The 13,601-nt window shown below is 38.6% G+C and overlaps 1 non-coding gene across 1 annotated transcript; it reads right to left on the minus strand.

The window, feature by feature from the left end:
• Positions 1–12,024: 12,024 nt before the first annotated feature.
• Positions 12,025–12,131, minus strand: LOC131230157 (small nucleolar RNA R71). The gene has a single exon (XR_009163880.1). It is a non-coding gene; the product is annotated as a small nucleolar RNA R71 (small nucleolar RNA).
• Positions 12,132–13,601: the final 1,470 nt, after the last annotated feature.

The following is a 13,601-nucleotide window of genomic DNA, read 5'->3' on the forward strand; positions in this document are numbered from 1 at the left end:
TAGTACGTGAGTGATAAAAAAATTTTTAGCTAAATTGATAGCGTTCTCACTATCACAATTAACTGGCACGACCTCCTGCTGAAGACCCAAATTATTTATCATACCTTTTAACCAAATACCTACCTTAAACGCTTCCGTTACTGCCATATATTCTGCTTCGGTCGTAGAAAAAGCCACCACGGACTGAAGCTTCGATATCCAACTAATTGCTTCACCCGCTAGTACAAACGAGTAACCTGAAGTTGACTTTCTGAAATCGACACTGCTTACGTAGTCTGAATCCACATATCCTACTAACTTTGCTTCCGTCTTCTCAAAAGTTAAGACGTAGTCTTCTGTACCTCGAATGTATCGAAGTAACCATCTCATCGCCTCCCAATGTTGTTTACCGGGGTATTTGCTCATAACACCGATTGCCTGTGAAATAACTGGTCTAATACAGATCATGTCATGCACTACCAACCGCATTCGAATAAGGCTAATGAAACATATCCTGCTTTTTCTCATCTGTTTTGGGACATTGTCCTGAAGAAAACTTGAAGTGAGCCGCGTAGGGAATGCTCACCGGCTTTGCCTGGTCCATCGCATACTTGATCAATACCTACTCAAGGTATTCTACCTGTGATAACCAAAATCTATTCCTCTTTCGGTTTTTATGAATATCAATGCCGAGAACTATCTTTGTAGCCTCAGATCCTTCATCATGAATGTCCTTGTTGACCGAGTCTTTAGTACATTAATTTTAGACATGTCATGATTGGCGATCTACATGTCATCAACATACAATACCAGGATAATGAGCGTGCCATCACTCAGTGTCTTGCAATAGATATAGTGATCGTATTCACTCCTAGAAATTTTCTGACTCACCATGAATAATCAAATTTATATACCACTGCCTAGGCGATAGGTCGTACAACAATCTCCTGTAAACCTTGTTCTCTGCCCTTTTAACTTCGAACCGCTCTGGTTGCTTCATGAATAACAACACTTCCAATTTTCCATGCAGAAGTGCAGTCTTCACATCCATCCGTTCCAGCTCGAGATCATTTTGGACAACCAGCGCCAACACGAATCTGATAGACACCTATTATACCGCTGACGCAAATATTGAAAATACAAAGGCGTATGAGCTTTATAATCCAATATTTAAGAATATAATTCTCACGGGATTGTCATCTTTAATGAAAAAAATGCCTTTAAATGGACTCTAAATACAAAAAGGCTTGTACAAATCAATATTAATGAAGTCAAAAAAAGTGAAGAGGGCAGTCAATATCCTATGTATGGTGGGTCTTGTTCTTCAAATCTCATAAAATCTTCAAGTTCAAGTCATCATGCTCTTCTTCGACTTCACAATTATCTCCAAACACCAATTCTACTTCTTCAAATATTCTAAAACGTATATATCACAAAATAATTAACTTGGTTAAAAAAGAATTTATAATGATTGTGAAGATGATACTTTGAAACTTAGTTTTCTTTGTTTTTAGATACTGATCCTATAAATTCGAAGATATTGTTTGCAAAGAAAAGTGGCAAAAAGGTATGTAGGAAGAAATTAAAGCCATCGAAAAGAACAAAACCTTAGAGTTAACAAAACTTCCAAATAAGCATAAATCTATCAATGTAAAATGAGTCTAAAATGAGTCTACAAAACAAAGTTGAATGCAGAAGGAGAAGTGAAAAGGCACGAAGGGCTACCAATGACAAAGTGCTATAAGCAAAAGTAGTAATCGCATATTACAATATATTTGCACCAATAGCTACACAGGATACTATAATAATGATTTTTCAATTGGCCACTTAAAACTCTTGACATATTTTTCTAATTATATGTGAAATTTGTGTTTACATGGTAAACCCTAAGAGCATGTGCATGTTGACTAACCTCTTGGTTTTATGAAAGTGACTAGTGAGAAAAAAGTATTTAAGTTTTTTTTTTTATTTTAAAGAAAAAAAACAACAAGAAGAAAGACATGGTATGGACTAAAGCAGACACCTTTAGCTTATTATGGTCATATAAATTTAGCTTTCGAAAATCTTTTTAAGCAACGAAGAATGGTGAAGATGGAATATTTATTATAGTATGCCTATATATAAATGATTAAAAAGTCTATATAGAATATGTTTTTTAGGATAGACTTAAGTTTAATGCACCATTTTCTTAGATCAAGCCTTGGCGTCAATTTTTATTATCCCAATGATTTAATTGTCAAATTACTCTGCATGTTATATCAGTCGTAAAGAATTGTTATTATCGCAATGATTTAATTGTCGAATTACTCTGCATGTTATATCAGTCGTAAGGCTTTTAGGGCTTGTTTGGCCAACTGCATTAGGTGGGATTAAGGTGGATGAAATTATAAAAGTTACAATAAATGCATGTGTAAGGTATTATTCCTGATTTGGGTGTATCTTATGTTTTCTAATACTATGTTTGGAATGTATGCATTAAAAAAGAAATCTTGAAATTTACTTTCAAATTACACTTGGATAAAGTAAAAATCCATCATCCATGGGATTAGTAATCCCATCTCACACTTTCCAACACATGGCTCATTTTTTAAAGCCTATAAAGTTAATTTTAATCCCATCTCACACTCCTTCCAAACATGCCATTCACAATTTCAAAGCAGGATTAGTAATGCAATCCCATTTATTACAACTTAATACCACTGAGGCCCTTAGCGTATTGGTTATGTTCTTAATTAACAATTCATGTAGAGCCAACATCATGTCCTGTGTTTGAGTCATGAAAGTAGTGGCAACTTTGCCGAGAGTGAAATGTTGAAAATCAGTGGTTTTAAAAATAATAAAAATGAAAATTCAAAATTTTCAAAATTTCAGGATTTTCCCGCCAAAATACTTTTTTGAATTTTTTAATTAAAAAGTGCGGTGTGTGCTTTGTCCCACATCGAAAATGCAAAGAATAGTTTTGTGTTTTATATGAGATGTTGAGAAGAGTATTCTTACTTGGAGCTTTTTAGAGGAGATGAAACACGGGTTGCGTGTTCTAGTGTTCGCACTGGAACACACGCACGCACGCGCGCGCACTCGCGCTCAGGCTCGGGCACGGGCACGGGCGTGGGTCTGGGTGTGGGCAGTGAGGCAGTGTGGCTGTAGTGGCACTAGATGGTGTACTTTGCACTTCGCACGTGCGCATCATAAATATCGTCCTTCTTCTTTAACGTATTGCCTTCAACCACTAGCCATGAAATTTGATTGCAACTTGCTATTGTTGAGGCAACAATGTGAAAAAATCTCTTATTTTTTTGTTACCTTCTTTCAGCCACAAAGCCTGTGACAGCTGCCTCTACTTCATTTTCCTCCTCTTTAAGGAACTTAAAGAGTACTCCGCTTCCAACTTCCCACGACTAACAATGTCCTTTAAAGAAGCCTCTCCCCCTTCCTCGTTGATATCTATTGAGTGGATTTGTTCAAGAATACTAGTAGTAATGAAATAATAGAGTCTAGAGATGTAGATTTCTTTGAGAAGTCTGTATTCACGGAGAAAAAGAATACTAAGATTCAATCTCCTAATGAAAATATAAAAGAAACACAAATAGAAGAGAAAACTCCTAGTGAACCTCGTAGGAGTCAAAGAGCAAGAGTAGAAAAGAGTCTTGATCCTGATCAAATAAACTCTCAACGACTCTCTTTTCATCTAGTTGAGGGTGATAGAGAGAAGGTGATTAGGAAAATACCTATGGTTTTGACTATAGAAGATGAACCTAAAACCTTTAGTGAAGCTATGTCTTCAAGAGACTCTGCTTTTTGGAAAGAAGCCATTAATGATGAAATGGATTCTATAATATCTAACCAAACATGAGAATTGATAGATCTACCTCCAGGTTCTAAACTAATAGGTTATAAGTGGGTATTTAAAAAAAAAATATATCACACAGATGGTACAATTCAAACTTTTAAAGCAAGATTAGTTGCTAAAGGTTTTCGACAGAAAGAAGGAATTGATTATTTTGACACTTATTCACCAGTAGCTCGAATAACATCGATTAAGATCTTATTCGCTCTTGCATCCATACATCATCTTCATATCCATCAAATGAACGTGAAAACAACATTCCTAAATGGTGATCTCGATGAGGAGGTTTACATGGAGCAACCAGAAGGGTTTGTTCTACCAGGAAATGAAAGAAAAGTATGTAGACTTGTTAAATATTTGTATGAATTAAAGTAAGCACCAAAACAGTGGCATGATAAATTTGATTCTAAAGTTCTGTCTTATAGTTTTGAACACAATATTGCTGATAAATGCATATATTCAAAAGTATGTAATGATTATGTTGTAATCATATGCTTGTATGTAGATGATATGTTAATAATCAGTAATAAAATAGAAGGTGTAATTGAAACCAAAAAGTTTCTCTCTTCAGTTTTTAAAATGAAAGATCTTGGACAAGTGGATACCATATTAGGTATCAAAGTTAAAAAAACATAGTGGGGGTTTTGCATTGTGCTAGTCTCATTATATTGAGAAAATAATAAATAAGTTTAATCACTTGAAAATTAAAGAGGCAAAGACCCCGTTTGATCCAAGTATCAAATTAAAAGAAAACAGTGGAAGAGCAGTTGCACAATTAGAGTATGCTAGTGCTATAGGTAGTCTTATGTATGCAATGCAATGTACAAAACTAGATATAGCATACGCTGTGAGTAAATTAAGTAGGTTTATAAGTAATCCAAGTGTTGAATACTGGAAAGCAATTAGTAGAGTTCTAGGTTATCTTAAAGAAACCAAAGAACTAGGGCTATTTTACTCAGAATTTTCAGCAGTGTTGGAAAGATATACCGATGCAAGTTGGATATCAAGTACACGGGACAATAAGTCCACTACATGGTGGATATTTACCCTAGGAGGTGCAGCTGTATCTTGGGAATCCAAGAAACAAACTTGCATAACGCACTCAACTATGAAATCTGAGTTCATAGCTTTAGCTGCTACAGGCAAAGAGGCTGAGTGGTTAATGGATCTTCTTTTAGAAATCTCATTTTATACGAAGCCTATACCGGTTGTTTCACTTCATTGTGATAGTGAAGCTACTCTAGCAAGAGCCTATAGCAGTACCTATAATGGAAAGTCCAGGCACATAAGTTTGCAACATGACTATATAAGACAATTAATTCAGATTGAATCATTGCGATCTCATATGTAAAGTCAAGTAATAACTTGGCTGATCCTTTTACTAAACCTCTAAGAGAGAGGTAGTAAGGACAACATCTAGAGGGATGGGGGTTAAAACTTTTTACTTAAAGTTTCACCAATGAAAGAAATCCAACCCTAAATTAGAAAATCTCTAAATATTGGGTTTAATGGGTAACAACAATTCACTGATAAGTGAAAAGTTCAGCACTAAATAAATTGATAACCTCATCCAGAATGATAGTGCTGGCCGTTATAAAGAGGGATGAGTATTAAACTCTTAATGAAATCCAGTCAAACAGGACAAGTGTTTTTAAACGAAAACACTAGAAGGATTTCACTTATGTGAATGTAGAAGTGGTGTCGCTTCTCATGAGACTTAGAGTTATCTCGGGATCGTTCATAAAACAGGATAAGCACATAGCCATTAAAAGTGCTAAGCGAGATTATAAAGGAACACCTAACGCATAAGCTATTATGTGTGTAGTATTTTCGGTTATATCATAAATGAATAACTGGTTCAATGCTGCGGCAACTAGAAATTTTGAAATAACTTTAAAATGCTTACACTAAGGAAAGATTTAAATTGCAAGATATCTTTCTTTATGCATAATAACTGTTATTATTCTGGCAGAGTTTTCATTATTTTAAAAAATTAGTGGGAGATTGTTGAAAATCAGTGGTTTTAAAAATAATAAAAATGAAAATTCAAAATTTTCAAAATTTCAGAATTTTCTCACCAAAATACTTTTTTGAATTTTTTAATTAAAAAGTGCGGTGTGTGTGCTTTGTCACACATCGAAAATACAAAGAATAGTTTTGTGGTTTATATGAGATGTTGAAAAGAGTATTCTTACTTGGAGCTTTTTGGAGGAGATGAAACACGGGTTGCGTGTTCCAGTACGAAGCATTGGAACACGCATGCACGCGCGTGCGCTCGCGCTCGGGCTCGGGCACGGACGTGAGCGTGGGCATGGGCGTGGGCAGTGTGGCTGTAGTGGCGCTAGATGACGCACTTTGCACTTCGCACGTGCGCATCGTGTCGCAGAGTGATCGCTCCCTCGCGACCTTAAGCGAACCGGCGCGAGACGGTGCGATCGCGGTGCGATGGGTCTGGTCAGAGCCTTAGGCAGTGTGAATCTGAAATGTTGAAAATGAGTCTGGGTTTTATAGGTGACTGAGAACGGTCAGATCTTAAATCCGAAACGTCTAGCCGTTTCTTAAACGGATGGCTAACTTAAAAGCCACAACGGTCCGAAAACGGACGGACCAGGATGATCCAACGGTCAGATCTACAGATCTAATGACCAGAAACGTCTGAGATTAATGAACAACAGCCAGAAACGTTTTTCAAACGTTCTGGACCATTGAATACCACAGAGCAACGGGTCTAAACCTGAGGCATATATAAACTGGACCATTCCAGTCCGATTTCATCATCTCAACACACCATTTCTCCCATCAAATCAGATACAGTCCATAGATTCATTTTAAAATACTGTTATCATCTCCATCGTCTAAGTCTGCCAGAATAAATGTACTGCGTTAAATTGTTTCATAGTAGACCTATCGTGATTGCTACACGCTGGATCCATATAAGGCTTGTCTTGTCTTGGAAGTAATTCGCCTATAACCCATCAGCAGTTGATAAGAAGGCGAATCACACTTTAAGGATAGCGTATTTTATACGTGATTCAACCAGCCTAGTGATAATTTTTATTTTTTTTTATTTTTTATTTTCGGTGTATCCAAAAGAAACTTTTCTAACATGAAAGTAGTCGTGACTTAAAAATATTGCTTAGGCAATCCTAGCCCAGCCATCACGTTACAAGAAAGATACTAGAGTGAGTGCCACCATTGAATGGGCTGTCAGGGCCATTGGCTGCTTAGCATGTTGGCATGTCATGGTCCACTGGTTTAATATCCTAACTTCATACGTTTCATCCGTCCCAGGAGGTTTGTCGTTTTGGTGGTGGTTAACATCAACCTGACCTGATTTGGCCGTACATAAAGACTCATGGAGCCATGAAGTCAACCTGAGTAGGCTGGACATGGAGTCATGTTGGATTATTGAGTTTTTGAAATGGACTCTAATCCCACCGGTCCAATTGGTGGCCAGTAAATATAGGTTATCAAGCAAAATCAGGTGGGTGGGTCACATCATTTCCTTGTTTTATATCGCAATCAGGTTATAAAGATAGATAGCTTACAAAACGAAGCGTCTCTCTTTGGACGTGCTTTTACAGTTACCCGAAAAGGAGAGGAATATATAATAGCGTTATTGAAATACACGAGACGATTGCCATCGTGACTGGTACGCCTTCTCCGGCACTTTTCCCGATGATTCCAATTCTGGAACTTTCGTCTGGTGGGCCTACTGTGGAATGGTCATATACCAATAATTCCATCTAAGGCACGGAAGCGGATTTCCTGCGAAAGCCAAGTTCCTTCGCTGGAAACCTAGGTGGGGTCATGGTGATTTTTTAAAAAGAAATCTACTCCGTTCATCCGTTTTTTGAGATCATTTTAGTAGTCAAAATTAAAAGTTAGAAGGATCCAAGACTCAAGTGGGCCGCACTAAAGGAAAAGGTGGGTAGGGAAATACTAATATTAATATTGTTCGTAACGTCATTCCTACTGGGATGAACGGAAAATACTAATATTAATATTAGCCTGATTCAAAACTTCTGTAGCCCTACGCATGTTTAAACTGTGTACTTTCAATCCTCATGTTTTCATCCCACTTGAATATTGGATCCAGTTCATTTTTTATCTGATCTCCTAAAATGATATAAAATACAGGGTGGACGGGGTAGATTTCTCACGAACATTACAGTGGACCCCACCTAAGTTCCCCAGCGCAGGAACTTCCTTTCAAGGCTTTTGCAGGAAATCCGAGTCCGAAGGTACGAGCGGATGCTTTGAAAGTAGCAATAATAATTGTGTGGATGCACGCGCCCTTATCAGCCCATGCAATTTCTGCGAGAAGGGGGCGCGGACTAGATACCAAAATCGCTAATGACGTGACGTTACCAAGCTCCGTGGGCCTCACCATGATGCATGTGTTATATCCATACCGTTCATCAATTTCGATGAGCCCCACCATGATGCATGTGTTATATCCACACCGTCTATCAATTTCGAGAGATTGTTTTATGGCATGATAAAAATAATGAGATAGATATAAAGTTCAATTGGAACTCACCCTAGAAAACAGTGGAGACAGTGACATCCACCTTCAAAACTTCTTAGGGGCACAGAAGTTTCCAATTAAGCTTATATTTTTGTTTTCACTTCATCTATCTCTATGTTAATTTATGAATAGGTTGGATCTAAAAAATACATCATGGTCAGCCCTATAAATGTTTTAACGGTGTGTGTGACTGATCCCACGGTTTTTTATGGTGGGTCCACTTGAACTTTAGATATATACCATTTTTCTTCTAATGACATAAATGTTGAGGGTCAAATATTGCATATCAGACCCAGTTATTGCATAGATTTACAATCATTGATACCGTTTAATAGCCTGATTTAATCGTGTTTGTGATGCAGAGTGTATTTACAAGCATGAACTGAAAAAGGGAACTTAAACCATGGATTTGACGCTCTGATGACACCCAAGGCAAGGGACGGACTCCAGGGGACCAAGATCGATGGAATTACACACCAGGGATCCGAGAAAATCAAGTTATTCACGTTAAAGAGGCCCAAAATTGGTGAAAATGCAAGATCACATAGTTCTCGCCATCTGATTGGCTCAAAACTTCATACATGGCCTGAGGGCCATAAATTAACCGTACATATCAAATTTCAGCCCTCGGATCACTATGAAAGTGCCCCAACTGACAGATCAGCCCATAAACCGTTGATTCTGGGCCCACCTGATATCTGGAACTGTCTCAACTTTGGTCTGGGCGGTTTAAATAAGATGAGGAAACAAATGGATGAATCAGATCTTGCATATACATTACAGTGGGCCCCATATATACAGCGTGTACATAAAGTACACAACTGTCGCGAGCCGCACCGAATCCACGTACAGCGAGTCTCCTTCTCAAATACGGCAACTGCCGTTTCACGTAAAACGGACGGACGCTGTCCGTTTTTACGGACGCTAGTGGGCCCCACAGAGCATGCGTACGGACAATCCAAACCGTCCATCGTGTAGAGGGCCTCGACTACTACAAAACCTTGCTGAACTTTTGGACCCATGCGAGCACACGTGCGCGATACAGAGGTCACAAACAGGCGGTCCTGCGACGTTCAAAACGATTTTTGGGGTGATTTCTTCTCTGGGCCGCGTCAATGGACGTTCAAAACCACCCATTCTTGACCGAAATTTCGTCCTGAATCCAATGGACGGGGTGGATTTTCCAGAAAATACCTCTGTGGGGCCCACCGATCACGTCAGCGCCGGACGTGCGAAAGGCTACGCACGTTCGCGAAATCAGACTTTCCAGGCAGTTGTGGCCCACCATCTTTGATCATATGGTAGATCTGAACCGTCCATCGTGTAGACCAGCCAAAACACTTCCAAGAGACGCAGATTTTACAGAAATAATGCAAGGAACGCGAGAGTTATGAAGCCCCGAACTTGGCTGCGAAAAGGCTTTCGCTGCGCGTGCGATAGCTTCCCAAATCCGATTTCCACCACTCCAAAAGCTATAAAAAGAGTTTCAAACGTGGAGAAGAGGTCATGCTTGAATAGGGGACGTCAGATAGAGAGAGAGAGGAGGGCTCGTTTTGGAAGGCTTCAACGTGGGATGTTCGACAGGGAGCTAGGAAAGTAATTTTTGTTTTTTTTCTCTTTTCTATTCTTTTCTTTCTATTGTATTTGTTTTGGATCCAGCCCATTCATGTGCGGCTAATCCTCTTAGCTAGGTCTAAGAGGTGAAGCTTGTAGCGAGATGGGAGAACCTACTTTATGCCTTTAATTTAAATTTCTAAACTGAAGTTGATATAGTTGATTATTAAAGGAATATTTTTCTTAGTTTTTAATGGCATATTGTGACTGAAATTACAATGGGCGTGCAATGGCTTTGAATATTCCTTTCCTCTTTTTTATATTTATGAAGTCAGGAAGCCCTGTTGTTCATCATCTCCTGGGCATGGTTAGATGATGGTAACCCTTCCTGACTTTCATGGCATGTTGATTGATTGGTAATTAGATTAATTCTTTTGTTTGCTTTGTCTCCTGGGCATGGTTTGGTGATGGAATCCATTCTAATTCATACACCTTTCATCTCTTGAAACCTATATCAATGGCAATTCAGTAAATTTCCATAATTTGTGATCCTGGCATATCTCCCTGATCTCTACAAGTGGATCCTCTGAATCCCTAGTTCCCTTTCTCTGAATTCCTTAAAGTCTTAGATAATTCTTCCACAATTATTGCTTAAATTCTATTTGGTTTAGATCACATCTTAGTCTAGTTACAGTTCTATTTAGTTTCAGATAACGTACAGGTATCGGTCCCTGTGGATTCGACCTCGGTCTTACCGGAGTTTATTACTACATCACAACCCTATACTTGGGAGTGAACAAGTTTTTGCGCCGTTGCCGGGGGATTTTTTTCTGAAATTAATTAGTTTTAGAATTAGGTTAGGATTAGGATTTTACTTACTTTAGGATAGAAGTTTTTATTTTATTTTTAGAACTTAACCTGTTTTCCTGTTTTGTAGGATCCTGACATAAGTTCTAAATTGGTAATTCCTTCCTAATCTCTCTCTCTTTCTACCTTTTAGAATTAGGGTTTAAATTTTGAAAATTTTAATTCTAGTCTTCTTCTTTTTTTTTCTATTTTTAGGAAGCAGTTTATTTTTAGAAACTAGGGTAGTTATTTCCCTTTCTAGAAAAATCCTCTAATTTTCGAAACTTTTCTCTTTTGTTTTTCACTTTCTATTTTTAACTCTTTTTAAAATCTAATTTGTTTCCTCATTTATTTTTAGGATTCTTGTTTAGAAACTAACCTTCTTATTTTGTAGGCCTTTAAGATAGAAATCTCTAATTTGGTAAGCTCTTTCCCTACTTCCTATCTTTCAGTTCTCTTTTAATAATCTACTTTCTAGTTAGATCTTTCCTAATTTACTTTAGAAATTTCCACTTTCTTTTAAGAATACCTCCTTTTAGAAATTAATTCTTGTTATTTTTCTTCTCTTTTTAGGAATCTAACTTATTTTTGTTTTATTTTGCGGGTTTTTAACTTAGGAGTCCAATTTGGTAATTTCTTTCCAACTCTCTCTTTTTCTAGATTTTCTTTTCCTTTCTTAGGATTAGGTTTTTAATCGAGGGTGAGTGTTTTCATGCCCAAGTGGGCCCGTGCTAACACTCGGTCTCTTGAGCGAAGGAGGATTGGTTGAGGGGTTGACTATCCATCGCAGGACTAGACACCACTCGAAATCCCCGGAGTTAATTGAAGTTATGGCTGAAGACCAACCTCCTCCACTTCCACCCAGGGTGGAGGATACCCAAGATGAGAATGAGGTGCAACAGGCACCCCGCCTCGTACTTTACGAGATTTTCTACAACCGGCGGGAGTGAGTATGCCCTCATGCATGATTTTTCCTGAAAACACAGGACAAATGGACATCAAGCCCGGAGTTATCCAACTCCTTCCCAAATTCCATGGACTTGAATCCGAAAGTCCATATTTACATTTGAAAGAGTTCGATGAGATAATAGCTACATTATGTTTTCCTAATGTATCTGAGGATACAATTAGGCTGAAACTCTTTCCTTTTTCCTTAAAAGAGAAAGCTAAGACGTGGTTACATTCACTACGTCCTAGATCCATTGGCACATGGACCGACATGCAGAGGGACTTCATAAAAAAATTCTACCCACATCATAAAACGATTACCCACAGAAAAGCGATCATGAACTTTGCCCAAAAGGAAGATGAAACATTCTTTCAATGTTGGGAAAGGTTCAAAGATTTAGTCAGTTCATGCCCACAACACGGATTTGAAACGTGGCGCATTACAAATTTTTTCTATGATGGACTGACATCTTCCATGCGCCAAATGGTCGAGACAATGTGTAATGGAGAGTTCATTAATAAAGATATCGACGAGGTATGGGACTACCTCGACAGTTTGACTGAAAAAACACAATCTTGGGACTATCCCAAAGTCGAACACCACGTCTAGGCCGACTCAATTAAAGGAGAAAGGTGGATTATACCTCTTGAAAGAAGAGGATGATCTCAAGTGTAAAGTGACTACGCTCATAAGGAAAGTTGAGGCCATGGAAGGAAAGAAGGATAAGGTCAATGAAATTGTTTGCGGCATCTGTGATTGCAACATTCACACAACTGAAAACTGTCCTACAATACCTGCCTTCCGAGGAGTGTTGAATGAACAAGCCAATGCCGTAAATAACTATCAAAGACCTTTTACTGGACCTAACTCCACACATACAATCCTGGTTGGAAAAATCATCCAAACTTTAGTTGGAGGAATGGACAAACGGCGACTCCTCCAGGTTTCTTCAATCAAAATCCAAATCAAGTGAAACCTCAAGAGGAACCGGTTCAAAATCCCATACAAGAGCCGGCTCAAGCAATGCGGGTACAGATTTTATGCCAAAGATAGATTCTCGTATGACGGTTATAGAAAAGGGGATGCTTCCTGCACAACCTCTCCCCAATCCTAAACCGCAGTACGAGAATAATGATCCAAGCTCTTCAAATCAGATGGGACATGCTAAATCCATCACCACTCTTAGGAGTGGGAAGATCATTGATAAAACTCTTTTAGGCCCGAAAAGCCTCAAGAACCAAAAGAGGACAACAATGATGGATCCGGTGATGTCCCACAAAATGTGGAACCAACTTCTAGAGAAGCCGGTTGCTCCATTCCCCAACGGTTGGTTTCACCAAAACCTCTCTTAACTCTCGGGATATCCTAGAGGTGTTGAAACAGTGAAAGTCAACATTCCTCCACTTGATGCGTTAAACGAATACCTTCATATGCCAAATTCCTAAAGACTTATGCACGACCAAGCGGCGGAAAATTATTCAAAAGAAAATCTTCGTAAGAAAGTGAGTGCCATCCTAAGCAAGACGTGCCACAGAAAAGGATCCCGGGAGCCCAACCATATCATGTGTAATCGGGAACCATCGAATTGATCACGCACTTCTTGACTTAGGAGCGGGCGTCAATCTGATTCCCTACTCGGTATACAAACAGTTAGGTTTAGGTGAATTAAAACCCACCCTAACCACACTACAACTTGCTGATCGCTCTGTTCGTGTACCAAGAGGGATATTGAGGATGTGTTGTTCCAAGTTGATAGATTTTACTACCCTGTAGACTTTATCATCCTGGACACTGAACCCATCAATAACATGAGCACTCAGATCCCTGTCATTCTTGGTCGCTCATTCCTTGCCACATCAAATGCAATTATCAATTGTAGGAATGGTATCATGACT

This window comes from Magnolia sinica, chromosome 16, assembly GCF_029962835.1.
Source record: "Magnolia sinica isolate HGM2019 chromosome 16, MsV1, whole genome shotgun sequence".
Classification (NCBI taxonomy): Eukaryota; Viridiplantae; Streptophyta; class Magnoliopsida; order Magnoliales; family Magnoliaceae; genus Magnolia; species Magnolia sinica.